Raw genomic sequence first — 13,577 nt, forward strand, 5'->3', positions numbered from 1 at the left:
GTGTGTGTGTGTGTGTGTGTGTGTGTGTGTGTGTTTTCCCCGTCATTAGCTGGCTCTTTTGAGTAAACATTCTTTAATAGGAGGAAGTGTTTGCCTGCAGATAGCTCAGAAAATGCTCCCTCACAATCTCCGCTAAAAACAGGTAAAGGAGAAACACCCAACGTGAACTTACTAGGTCTGTTTTCAGAAGACTAAGAGAAAAAAAAGGATTTTAAAATCTCAGTCAAAGCATCCGGCTTTGTGAGAAAACGCTAAAGATGTCTAAGCATCGCCGCTCTTTGCACATTGACGCCGCCGCACGCGATTGGAGTTTAAAACGATTCCACTTAGCTGCACTGCCTTCAGTAAATTCAAAGACTGCCCACAGAATAATTGGGCCTGTTTCTCCCCTCAGAGTGTTTTGATTATAAGAGTGCAATAACTATTGAGACGAGTGGAATAAAACAAAGTCTTTCTTTCTATACTATGAAGATTTTGAATAGTGCTTGTCAATAAAGCAATTCCTATTGTAATCTTAGGGGAGGGTGGCCTCCACCCCGGAAGGACTGTCTCAGAGATAGTAACCTCATTACAATATGAATGAAAAAGGCCGCCAGCATTGTATCGGGAGAAAACCGATCCACGGGCACCCGGTTTTCTTATCAGCCGTCACTTTTGCGCAGGCACTCACTTGGGATACGTTATACATATAAAAGCGATCCGTTATAACTTCATCGCTATCTCGGAGCGCGCTGGTCAAAGTAAATCCTAACTTTTGCTCTTCTGAAACCTACCTGCCACTCTGAATCCTGCTACGTAGATAGAGTGTCGACTTTTCTTTTTTCCCCTCAAGGCTTATTCTGACCATGTGCTTATTCTGTGAGCGATGAAACGGGAGGGGGGGGGGGGCGGAGGGAAGTACCCATATCCCAACGTGAAAAAAGTCTCTGGAAGTTTTGGCTCTGGAAGGCCGGAGTGTGGGGTTCATTCCAGACGCCGTGAGCCACATTCCTAACGGTTCCAGGGCGCCTCCGTGCGCGTTCATTACTGCGTCTCTGTTAATCTTGTAGCAAATTTCTTGCTTGATAGCTATCACAATTAGGCAGGAACACAATTATGTTACGACGCACGATTGGACGCGGAAATGCCCTTGTGCTCTGTCTGTGGTTTTCATAACAGTCTGGCAATCTCAAATAAATCTCACTTATCTTTATCGTTGTCTTGAGTGTTCCTCAGATAGGAACCCAGGACTTAACCTGCTTAGCGACTGATAATTGATTTCACATTGTTGCAAAGATTCCCCTTCTGGAGGTTTAGTTAATGTCGAGATTTTAATTGCACTCTGGCAAACATTGCATCTGGCTTAATCACTAACTTTCCATCCATAAAAATATTGAAATCGCTTCTGATATTAGTTAAAAGTCAACATTTAGAAGTGAAAATTCAAGCCTCCTTTGCTCTAGGCGACAACAGGGTAAGCATACATTCGGAAACTTGTGAGATGATGAGATATATAATTAGCTTTTATGTTAATTGACTGTTATGAGTTTGTTGTAGGACAATTCTTCATATAATATGCAGATAGCATTGGCTGTTCAGTTTTATTAGACAATATAATTAGAGAGCTAAAGGAGCTCATTTCGATGAGGAATAATAGAAGCTGATAAATTTCCCAGTGTTCTGTGTATCAGAAGTGAATTCCATCTGGATTTAATCAATAACAGAGATTTCAAGTAGCCTTTGTTTAGAGAACTGAAGCCAGCCCACAGATAACAGAACTAATATAGTTTTTCCAGTTACCATCAATTCAGTGTTAAAACAGGTGAATTTCTACAATCAGTAAAACCTTGGGGACAAAACTGCAAAGCTTTCGGCACGGTTTATCACAAAGACACAGGAAATGTACGTAAATAACATCACAATTTTACTTTCCGCAACTTGAATAAGGAAAAGAGTCTTTCCTATTCTTACTTATGGGCATATTGTGTTATATCAAGTATATGTTCAGGTTGAGAGGAAAATAGAAAGAATGAAATAAGAACATTTTGGTTTGGGGGTAAATTTTCCTACAATTCAAAACTGCTCGAGTTTCGATCACATTTTTTTTTTTTTTTTTTAAATTCTGGAGCCTTTTTCCAACTTACCAGGGATAAAACAGAATCAGAGAAAAATTGCGTAATGCACCATCATTGATGAACTCCAAATGGGGTCATCAAACACAATCTGACCTTTTCCTGAAGTTTAAAAAAGCTCTGTTTTCATTGGCAAATGCAACATTGGCCCTGCCACTTGGTTTCCTACCCTAAAAAAACTCTTCCACCAAAAACTTGAATTCTCAAACCTTTTAGGTAAAGCGAAAACAAAACGCACTTATCCACCTGAAAATGTCGCAACTTTTCAATCTTTTAAACACATCAGCCCTTCCCACAGTGGAGCCGTGCCCTCCGCCGGCGTGCCCCGGAAGGATTTTGCAGATTAAACAACAACAACAACAACAACAAAGTGAATGGAAAAGTACATGAAAGGAGACGAGAGCACCGTGGCGTCCCTAGAGTAAGATGCGAATCTGTCCATTCATGCCACGAGTCCCGGTCCGTCTCCGTGCCAGGTCATGCTCGAGGCTTGGAGGGGGCCTCCTCTGTGGTTCTGAATAAAAACGAAGGTACTTGGGGGAGCCTGTGTGCCCGGGAGAGGCCCAGCGAACGCTAGCGAACTGTGATGCGACTCCTCGTCTGTCGGCAGAGCTGAAGGTCACATAGATGCAGAATCGGTGCTCCTGGTTCCCAGTTTTCCGCCCTCCCCCCAAGTCTGCCTCCCCCGCTACCTTGTCACGGGAAACAGGAAGGGATTGAGTGGTTGTGTTTCTGGGCACCGTCACGCAAGGGAAAAGGTGAGACCCCACGTCTGTGGGATGTAGGGCAGCATTTCCCAGCTTTGTGGGCAAACGGTAGCAGTTCCTTAGAAAGCGTTGGCGGGCTCAGGGGAGGAGGGACGGAGAAATGGGACCACGAGAACCTGAGTTGTTCCGTGTCCACAGATGGGGACACGCCCACGCACACACAGTGGTTTCCACGGACCAGAAAGACAGCGCTGTTTCTCTTTAAAACCATTTTCAATAGGAAAAGTAACATAGTCATTTGATTGGGAAAAAAAAAAAAAAAAAAACATTCAAAAGGAACAAAAGGGCAGAGTAAAAAGTGAGGCTGATACCCGGGACCCTACGGCCCAGCTCTTCCCCCGGGGCCAGGAACCTTCCCCCTGCACATCCATGTGAATGTGTGTCTGCACGTGTGTGTGTCTGTGTGTGTCACGAGCATTTGTGAGCACCCCTGTCCCCTTGGTACCCAGGCTAGGGCACAGCGCTGGGCCTTGGTGACCCCATCCCCCCGCTCCTGGACTTGAGGCCACTGGAGCTTGGAGACCTCGCAGCCAACCCCCTTCTCGCCAGGGGAGGGGGCAGGCACGGGGTGGAGGGACGGAGCCGGGGTCAGAACCCAGCCACGGGACGTGGTCGGCCAGGCCTCAGGGAAGCCTGTCCCCTAACCACCTTCAGCCGAAGCCACACGCCATGTCCTCCCCAGGGGACCAGGTAGGGGCACTCTTTGGGGCTGAGTTGTGTCCCCTAAATTCCTACGTTGAAGCCCCGACCCTCAGGGCCTCACAACGTGGCCTTATTTGGAGACAGGACCTTCACAGAAGTCGTTAAGGTAAAGTGAGGTCACCAGGGTGGCCCCGATCCAGCGTGACCGGGGTCCCTATAAGAAGAGGAGGCCAGGACACAGACACACAGAGGGACGGCCACGTGAGGACACAAGACGGCCGTCCACACGATGGGGGGAGAGGCCTCGGGAGGAACGGGCCCTGCCCACACCTCGGTCTTGGACTTCCAGCCTCTAGAACCGTGAGACGCTACCCCGCCCCCCCCCCCCCCCCCATCTTCGGTACCTTGTGGTGGCGGCCTGACCCGCAAATACAGTCACAGACCATGAGGTCCCCACCCTGAAGTCCTGCTACAACAGCCCAAGCCCATCAAACCGAAGATCTGCAGCAAGCTCGACGGGCTGACTACCACAAGGAGGCCCTGGCTCTGAACAGCACCAGGTGTGCACCCAGCGACCCCATCCCCCTCTGTCACGTCGCCGCGCTGAGTGGGCAGGGCCCCCGCACATCTCCCCTGCGTGGCCTGGCCAGCCGCTGGCTTCTCCATTCTTCCAGGGTCCTGGCCTGTAAGGCCGGGACGAAATAACACCCCGGCGGTGTCTCTGATCAGGTCAAGCGACTGGAGTGACATCCTCCCAGAGCCCAACAAATAAACGTAAAGAGCTGTGATTACTCTCCCTTCGACGGGTGCTGTTTGAGTCCGTCGGCGTCTTGAGCGGGACGCCAACTTCAGGAGCGGAGACTGATTTCTGTGCTCTCCTTACTGCTGGGCTGGAGGGAGGGGGCCGAGTCCTTTAGGTGCGGAGGACGGGTGGGTGACCTCCCCGGCGGTGCAGACCTCTGCGAAGCTCTCCTTGCCGCTTCCCCTCCTGTCCGCTCAGAATGTGAGGGCCGCCAGGATGGGCACCTAGACCCTTGGCGCTCAAGGCGTGGTCCAGCAGCACTGGTGTCCGGGGGCCCCGGTCCCACCCGGACCTGCTGGGTCCTGCTCTGCCCGGGAAGGGCGTCTAGACCCTTGGCACTCAAGGCGTGGTCCTGGACCAGCAGCACAGGGAAGTCGAGGCCTCGCGGCTCAGAGTCCTGAGCACGGTGCCTGCGGTGGAGACAAGCGTGTAGAGAGCTGCCCGAGCTGGCGTCAGAGAAGCCGGGCTTTTATTCACCGCTGCCTCATTCCCCCTGGAGACGGGAGGGCGGGCCACGCGGTCAGCGGTCTGGCTACAAGGCGTGTCTTCAGAAACGCGGTGTGGGACGGCTTGAAAAAGGTGCCTCTGTCCTCAGACCCAAACCGCACGCGGACAGCACCTACGGGAGAGCCGAATGCGCCCATTCTCCCGGCCAGGGCTGAATGTGACGAGGCACCGTCTTGCGGATTCGAAAACACGCTTCCAGACCTGAGCTCTTTCGCCAAGAAACCGAGAGTGGCAAAAGGCGATGAAGGGTAGCGGCCGATCCTTGGCGCCTGTCGTCCCGGCAGGACCTTTCATTGTGTCACGGGGCTGAACGTTCTCCGGAACATCGCAGAGCTCGTTCTCTGAGCTCACGCGGCATGCTCTTTCTCTCACGCATTTCCAATCTTCCCTCTGTTCTCCAGACCCACCCCAGGCGGGTGAGCCGTGTGCCAAGACGGGCTCTGCTCCCGGGGGCTGGGAGCCGGAACGCACAACCTCCCGCGGGCCCGGGGCGCGGGAGGAAGGGCGGCGGCAGGAGAGAAGGCGCCGTTTTCTCTGGCGCCCCCAGTGCGAGTCATCCGATGCCAGCGGCTTGGAAACACTGAGGGTGCTGCTTCCCCCCCCAACCCCCCCACCGGACGCAGAAAGTTCCGTCTCCGAAACACCTGGTCTCTCCAGCAGCCATGCAGGGGGAGGTGACCGCCCGTGGTCTAGCCTAGACGCGAAGCCAGGGGGTCAAGAGGAAACCCCCAAGGGTTTGAGGACACCACCAGGCCTCAGGGCCAGAAGGGATTCCCGCGTGTCTTTGCCGATCTGGCAGCTCTCGGACGCCAGTCGTCTGCCACGTCTCCGGCCTGGAAAGAACGGGGCCAGCGTGGGAGACCAAACCCAGCCGCCCCTGTGGCAGCGAAACGGAGACGACTAGTGAATCCACTGGGTTCTCGTTAAAGAAGCGCTTTTGTTGGCTTGGCTGGCTTTCCCTCCTCCGGCGATCCCGGAGCCTTCGTCAATCCACGTGCCCGCAAGGTAAACGTTCAGCAACGCGTGGCTTTTACTCGCGCCGCGGGACTCACGCGCGGCCGCAACCCTGTCCCCCTCCAGCGCACGCCGGCCCCGGCCGTAGCCCCGCTCTCGTGTCCCCGCTCGGGGCCGGCAGAGCGTCCCGTGAGACCTTCCGGCCCGTCTCACGGCCCCTTGACCTTGGGATGCTTAGGGAACCACCAGCACTTGAAACATTACGAGTAACCCCTCCGCTCGTGCTTCTGGATCTTTTTCTCAGGACGGGGTCCCAAACGTCGGGTAACGACGTCATCCTTGACACGCGTTTCCACGTGTTTCGGTCTCAACCCGGCCGCATGTGGTCAGCACACCGAACCCAGCCGGGCTAATCACAGAAAGACGTCTCTAGAAATAAACTCTGAGCCAACTCGCTGGACTTCTCTGATGGCTTCCCTGAGGAGACACGGTGCCACAGGCTGCCCGCGTCCTGAGGGTCCTCCGGTCTCCCCTCTTCAGTCTAGCTTGAGAGCAGATGGTGGGGGACCCAGAGCTCAGATCCCTCCCCCCGCGTCAGGAGGCACGGACCCATGCTGGAGGCGGCCCTCAGAGCCGCAGTGACCGCCAGCTTCCGCACGACTTCTCGCGGCCACGGTGGCCTCTGCTTTCTGACGTCCGTAGACAGGAGATTCTTTTGCTCCATTGCAACTGAATTGGTTTTTCACTTCTTAAAAATTACTAATCCCAAGAGATAATGTGAAATCTGTGCCTTCCTGAGTCTCCTGGATTGGGGTAAATATTATCTTTCTGCTAGTTAGTACTCGGACCGGAGAAGAAGGTTATGCTTCTGTTTTTTTAAACAAGCATGAGATTAAAAAAATTTTTTTTTCTTTCATGTTTATTTATACTTGAGAGAGAGACAGAATGCGAGCGGAGGTGGGGGGGGGCAGAGAGAGAGAGACACAGAATCCGAAGCAGGCTCTGGGCTCCGAGCTGTCAGCACAGAGCCCAACGCGGGGCTTGAACCCACAGACCGCGAGATCATGACCCGAGTCGAAGTCAGACGCCCAACCGCCTGAGCCACCGGGGTGCCCCAAAAGGTTCTGTTTCTAAATTGAGGGTATGAAATACTCCCCCTGGAGCTCCTGGAGAGAAGAAAGCGTGGTCGGCCATTCTTCCGGGCCCCGGGGCCCCTGGCTGTGGGTGCACCAGCCTTCCAGGGGGGCTTGCCAGCTGGGCCTCCGATTGCAGAGGCCACGGGCATTTGCTGAGCCCTGGGCACTGAGCGCTGTGCTGCGGGCTGATGGCAAGGAGAGTAAGCGTGTCTCCGAACAGGAGAGGTGCCTCGCCTGCAGGAGCCCCGGGAGAGGCTGGGCGAAGAGACACCTGCCCGAGAGAGAGTCTAGGGCAAGTCACATACCTCCGCGGTGAAAGTGAGTCTCTCGGCCGCTGTTTGTTGAACGTCTACTTCATGCCGGGTTGTGCCAGACACGAGGAGGCAGCAGCGAACAAAATTAAGGTGGTCCTCGTCATCCGGTGCCGGCGGCCTGGGCCCCCGCCTGAGGTCACACGGGGGCCATATCGGCCTTGGGAGGAGCCCTCCCTTGGAGCTGGGGACTCCAGGCCACCGTCTGTTTGTGCACAGCCTGGGAGCCAAGACCGGTTCTTGCATTTATAAGTGGCAAAAAATCAAATCAAATCAAAATCAAAAGAATAGCATTTTGTGACGTGTGAAAATGATAGGAAATTCAAATTCCAGCGTCCACAATAAAGCTTCCTGGGACGCAGCCACACCGTCCACACCCAGGGGCAGGGGTGAATCGTGGCCACGGGGCCCCACAGATCCTCAAGTACTCACTGTCTGGCTCTTTCCAGAAGCCACTTGCCCAGCCCTGCTCTGTGGCCCCGCCCCTCTGCGCAGGTGGCGTTGTTCCTGCTGTTCCCTGGCCCCCTGCCTGCAGGGCATGGTCCTGTCCCCACTGCCCTGCCTGTGTCCCTCCTCCCTTCTCTGTCAACAGCCTTCCTCTCCTGCCCGATGCAGCAATAGTTCTTCTAAACAGGCTTCAGATACACGTGTGTGCACCCACACACATGTGCCTACTCCCGGGTGCACACGGGTGCTCACACACACGCACACACACGTGTACTCACACACATGCACGTACTCGCGCTGCACACGTGTGCTCACACACGCACATGCGTACTCACACACATGCATTACTCGCGTGTGCACACACGCACACACATGTATACTCCTGCGCATGCGCACGTGCTCATGTACACGCACACACGTGTGTGCCCACACACGTGTGGTCGTGCTGCACATGTGCAATCACATAGCACACGCACATGTGTGTACTCACACACACGTGTGTGCCCACACACACATGTACTCGCGTGTGCACACGTCTGCACACATGCATACACTGTGTACTCACACGCACACACGTGTGTGCTCACACACATGTACTCGTGTGTGCACACATGTGCACACATGCATACACTGTGTACTCACACGCACACATGCATGCACTCATGTGCGCACACGTGTGCTCACACACACACACACACACACACAGTGAGCAAGCTGCATCGCCCCGAATGGAGAGGAAAGCCATTTTTATCCAGGGCATGATGACAATGCCAGAGCAAACCCCTCCCCCCCTCCCAGAGCACAATCGGTCCCCGCTCCTGTCCCCCCGGGGCGGTGGCCCCGTGCCACTGAGCGGAGCCAACGCAGCGCGTGAGGGAGGGCCCTGGCCCGAGATCACAAACTAGTCTCTTCGCTGAAGCCAGAAGACGAGCAGGTCTATCTGACGCTAAAGTCCTTCTCCGAGTGTCGGGGGCCAGAGGGAGTGGCGGCTTCCCAGCCCTCACGGAATGTTCCGGGTTCTCTGCCGTCCTCCAGAGAGCTGTGCGCGTGTGTCTCTACCGCCCGGCGCACCCCCCCCCCCTCCCCCCGCGCAGCGCGTCTGGCTCCTGTAGCGTCAAGCACGTGCCCCCCAGGTCGCCGTTTCCAGGAGAGTTAGTGTCACAGACTCCGTCTCCCGTCCTGGCGATCTTTCTCGAAGGCAACCGGGGCCTCGCTTTCCCTCCGACGGCTCCCTGGAAAGAACGTTCGAAACCCGCCAGACTCCAAGCTGCCGCGCAGGAAACCCGGCCTCCGTGCACGCGGGCCGCGCGGCGCCCACCTGGGTCCTCACCCCTGTGTCCTGGGGGAGAAGCAGCGGCAGGCCTCCAAACGCTTCCCGTCCCCCGTCCCTTCTTCACCCGATTTGCGGATTCCAACAACCCTGATTCAGTGGAATCAGGAGCAATTAACGGGACTAGGGATTTATTAAGGATAAGTCATGCAGACAGTTTTGACAGCTTGTTTTGAGTGTGACAGAATTACAGGGTGCATTATGTATTTAGACTTTTGTGCAGCGTCTAATACCAGGCTTGCGAAATTATTCTTGCCAAATGGTCTGAACCAGCCTGGATGAGAAACGGTCTCACGTACCGGAAATGAACTCGAACATCAGAGACAAAGGGTAAATGGCAGTGAGCCGCACACCCAGACGGGGGTCAGGAGCCGTGGCGGGGGGGGGGGGGGGGGGGGGGGGGGGCGTGGCGTTTCCTGAGGGGCCGTGGAGGCCAGCGGTAGGATCTGTTGCCCTTAACACCTTTATTGCTGATCTGCAGGGAGGGGGTCGGTCCCGCCTCGGGGCCACGTGAGGGGTGGGAAGCGCCAGCCCCCCCCCCCCCCCCCCCCCCCCCCCCGGCCGGGCAGCTGGAGGAGGGGCTGCGAGGGGGATGCCGGCCCAGCCTTCCAGCACCCCCATCGCTCGACAGTGCCCGGGAGACACCGAGGCAGAGAAAAGAACCCACTCAGCCTCACGGGATCAGACAGACAGCCGGAAGGCTCCAGGTCGCCAACTCGAAAGCCTGTGGTGGGTCAGGTTGTGTCCCCCCAGAACGCGTGCTCCAGTCCAAACCCTTGGTCCCTGTGAATGCAGCCTTATTTGTCAACAGGGTCTCTGCAGACGTAATGAGCGCAGACGAGGTCACATTCGGTTAGGATGGGTTCTGACCCGATGTGACCGGGGTCACAGACCCCCGGAGAGGGGTGCCGTGTGCTCACGAGGCAGACACTGGGGGTACAGCTCCAAGCCAGGGAGCTCCAGGACTGCCAGCCACCCGCAGAAGCGGGCGAGACAGGGGACCCGCTTTTCCTGAGCACTCGAGAAGGAGCCCAGCCTGCCCACACCTCGCGCCTCCTGGCCTCTGAGAAACTCAGCCTCTGTTCCAGCCTCTGTTCCGGCCGCCCCGTCTGTGGCCTCTGGTCAGGGCAGCCCCAGGACACACACCAGTCTGGTTTCAGGCACGAGGAACTAATGAGGGGGCTCCGATGGCCCCGGCCCCCACCCCCCCGCCGGGCGAGAGGAGGAGCTATGAGCGTCCCCCCCCCCCCCCCGCCAGGGGAAAGTGGCCAGAGGAGGGGTCTCCGTCTCCCAGGGGGCCCAGGGAAGATTTCAGTCGGGGGGGGGGGGGGCGCCTGGCCCATCCTGTCACACCTCCTGTTTGTAGTGATGAAAAGAAACACGCGTGGCCAGCAGCTGGTTAATTAACCCTGTGCCGTGCTAAGCTGCTACAGTCTTTAATTCTCTCCCATCACTTTATGCCCTCTGATAATTATTATTTTTATTCTGCTCAGGGGTACTGAATCATCTGTTTTATTTCTTCCCCCTGGGGGTGGTATAGCATTTAATCCTCCTACATGGCCAAGCGCTAAGGCTGCTGTTTTCTCCCTGCATGAGGATATTTGATCAAGCAGAAACCACTGCGCCTCTGCCCCTGAGATGCGTCATGTCACCAACTTTCACGTCAGTCCCGGCCGGCGGCCGGCGTTGCTGCCCGCGGGGCCCCGGGGCGGGCCGTGGGGGAGCAGTGCAGGGAAGAAGGCGGTGCCGGGGACGCAGGGACCTGTCACAGGCTCACCGCCTGGACCGGAGGCTGGCTGTGCGAAGCCGCCCTCTGGGTACGCAGCGCCGACCCGAGCACAAAGCCACGGCTCCCGAGTCTTGTCTAGAAACTCCAACCTGATCCATAGACTCTTGTCATATCGCGCTGGGCTTAATCAGCACCTGGTGCCACAGACACTTATCATCAAACTAAATCCTCGGGAGTTTAGCAGGTGGAGGATCCCCTTTTTTCCTTGACATTCTATCACTTTTCTAAAGTCTTCACAAGATAATGGCAATAGTCCCCAAACACCTCACAGAACCAATAGAGACGTGATACATCAATCGAGCAAACATTTATTCTTTTCCTCTTGCATTTCACGGAAATTCAGAACCGGGGCGCCCGGGTGGCTCAGTTGAGCGTCCGACTTCGGCTCCGGTCAGGATCTCACGGTCCGTGAGTTCGAGCCCCGCGTGGGGCTCTGTGCCGACAGCTCGGAGCCTGGAGCCTGCTTCGGAGTCTGTGTCTCCCTCTCTCTCTCTGCCCCTGCCCTGCTCATGCTCTGTCTCTCTCTGTCTCAAAAATAAATAAAAACTTTAAAAAGCAATTTAAAAAAAAATTAAAACAAAAAGAAACTGAGAACACACTAGAAGCAAATCCTGTGCTGTGCGCGTACGGAGGGGGCGGTGCCAGAAAAAGGCGTAGTTCAGGACAGAGATGTATTACGGCATACACATAACTAGAATAAAATGTAGAAATCAGCAAATGCTCTGAAAAAGCTACAAAAATACATCCGATGTTAGGAATGTGTATTTAGGAGTATCTGTATTTCAGTTTCTAATGAACTCCTCTTCATAAAAAGCTGACGACGCGTCACCCTCATTCACTGAGGAGGGGTGTGGTTTCCTTAGTAGCGAGGGCTGACACGTGTCACCGGAAGGAGAGGAGCCGGACCGTACCTCACGCCGTATCCAAAACCACGTTCCATACGGATGCCATGTCCACACACCAAAGCACAAGCTCTTGGGGGAAAATTCAGAAAGCCGTCAGTGTGACAAAGAGGAGGGAGGCGTCCCTGAACAGGACGAGAAACCCACAGCCATCAAGAACAAAGACCGTCCGGGCGCCGAAGGGGGCGAGGCCACTGACAAACCACGCGTGGAGACTCCTGTGCGGCCGGCGAGGCACAGTGTCCCCGTCTGCTGGATTGTCAAATAACAACGACACGAGGGACGAGCCAAGAGAAAATGGGTAAGGACACAAATAAACAACTGGAAACATGGGAAATCTAAGTGAACGGTGCCCTTGCGAAAATATGCTTCGTTCACTCGGAGCCCATGAAAGGGAAGTGAGGACAAGAATGAGATACCATCCCGGGCGCCTGGCGGGGCTCAGCCGGCTAAGCGTCCAACCTCGGCTCAGGTCATGATCTCGTGGTTCGTGGGTTCGAGCCCCGCGTCAGGCTCTGCGCTGACAGTGCGGAGCCCGCTTGGGATTCTCTCTCCCTCTCTCTCTGCCCCTCCTCCACTGTGCTCGCTCGCTCTCAAAATAAGTAAATAAACATTAAAGAAACAGAGAGACAACGAAATAACCATCTTTCACTTACGAGATTACCAAACATCGAAGAATGATATGATCCAATGCCGGCCGCAAGGCAAGAAAGCTGGTGAGGATCTAAAACGCAACAGCCTTTGGGGAAAACAATCTGGCAACATCGGTTCCAAAGAAAATGCGCACGTCCTCTGAGCCCCGCCCTTCCGGGGGTCTGTGCCCTGGAAAGCAATTCGACACCAGGACGTACCGTCCAGGGGGCTTGCTGAAGCCCTGATGGGTTGTGATAACACACTGGACACAGCCTGTACGTCCGTCGCTGGGGCGGTCACCAGGGTGCAGACATGGACAGAGACGGGTTGGATCTCTGTCCATTGGTTGACAGTGGGGGGTGTCCTCGTCCGCTCTGGCGGCCATAACAGATAGCACCGTCCGGGGGGCTTAGGCATCAGGAGTGTATCCCTCACACTTCTGGAGGCTGGAGTCCAAGATCGCACTGCCGGAAGGTTCCGTTCCCGGCGAGAGCCCTCCTGCTGGCTTGTGGCGGCCACAGCCCCCTCTGTCCTCACACGCGGCACAGAGCGAGATGCCTCCTTCTCTGCTCACGAGGATCCCAGTCCTACCCGAGTGGGGCCCCACCCTCATGGCCTCATTTAACCCGAATCACCTCCTTATGAGCCACCCGTGCCCAGTGTGGCCCCGTGGGGGGGTTAGGGCTTCGACATATGGATGGGGTTGCACACGCCAGTCGAGAGCGTGGAGTCTAGACTGAACGCTTAGGTTTATTTCACATTTCCACATTCTTCAGAGGAATATAGAGAGGCTATTAATTTATAATGACAAACAAAAACAAAAAAAATACTGAACGTGAGGACGTTTGCGAGAGTTTGAGTGCGCGTGGAGAAAACTGGGGGCTGGTCTCCTATAACTGATCATCTGAGTCGCTGGGAAGGGTGGATTTCAAAAGCTCCTGCATCCCTCCAGCTAAAATCACCATGTGTTACTTTCATAATGTAGCGTTTTTGATGAAAAGAACTTAGAAAACCCAAAGTGGGGGCATCGGACACAAGCGTCCCTACTCTGACCGCCTCCTGCCTGGGGGCCGCTCATCGCCCCGCAGGAGCCCCAGCCCACAGTCGGCGCACTGCTTGGGGGACCCCGGGAGCCCACAGAGATCCAGCCCCTGGGTGGCATCACTGACCCCTTCACTCAAAAGGCGACACCTTCCCTGAAACGTGGGGACAGCTCGAGAACTGACTAAATAGAGGATCTTATCAG

At 55.4% G+C, this 13,577-nt stretch overlaps 1 protein-coding gene across 1 annotated transcript in view; it reads right to left on the minus strand.

Moving 5' to 3' along the window:
* CNPY1 (canopy FGF signaling regulator 1) overlaps positions 1-13,577 on the minus strand; it is a 37,624-nt gene that overhangs the window by 8,728 nt on the left and 15,319 nt on the right. The gene's annotated exons all lie outside the window — the stretch shown is intronic.

This window comes from Prionailurus viverrinus, chromosome A2 (genome assembly GCF_022837055.1).
Source record: "Prionailurus viverrinus isolate Anna chromosome A2, UM_Priviv_1.0, whole genome shotgun sequence".
In the NCBI taxonomy this organism is placed as follows: domain Eukaryota; kingdom Metazoa; phylum Chordata; class Mammalia; order Carnivora; family Felidae; genus Prionailurus; species Prionailurus viverrinus.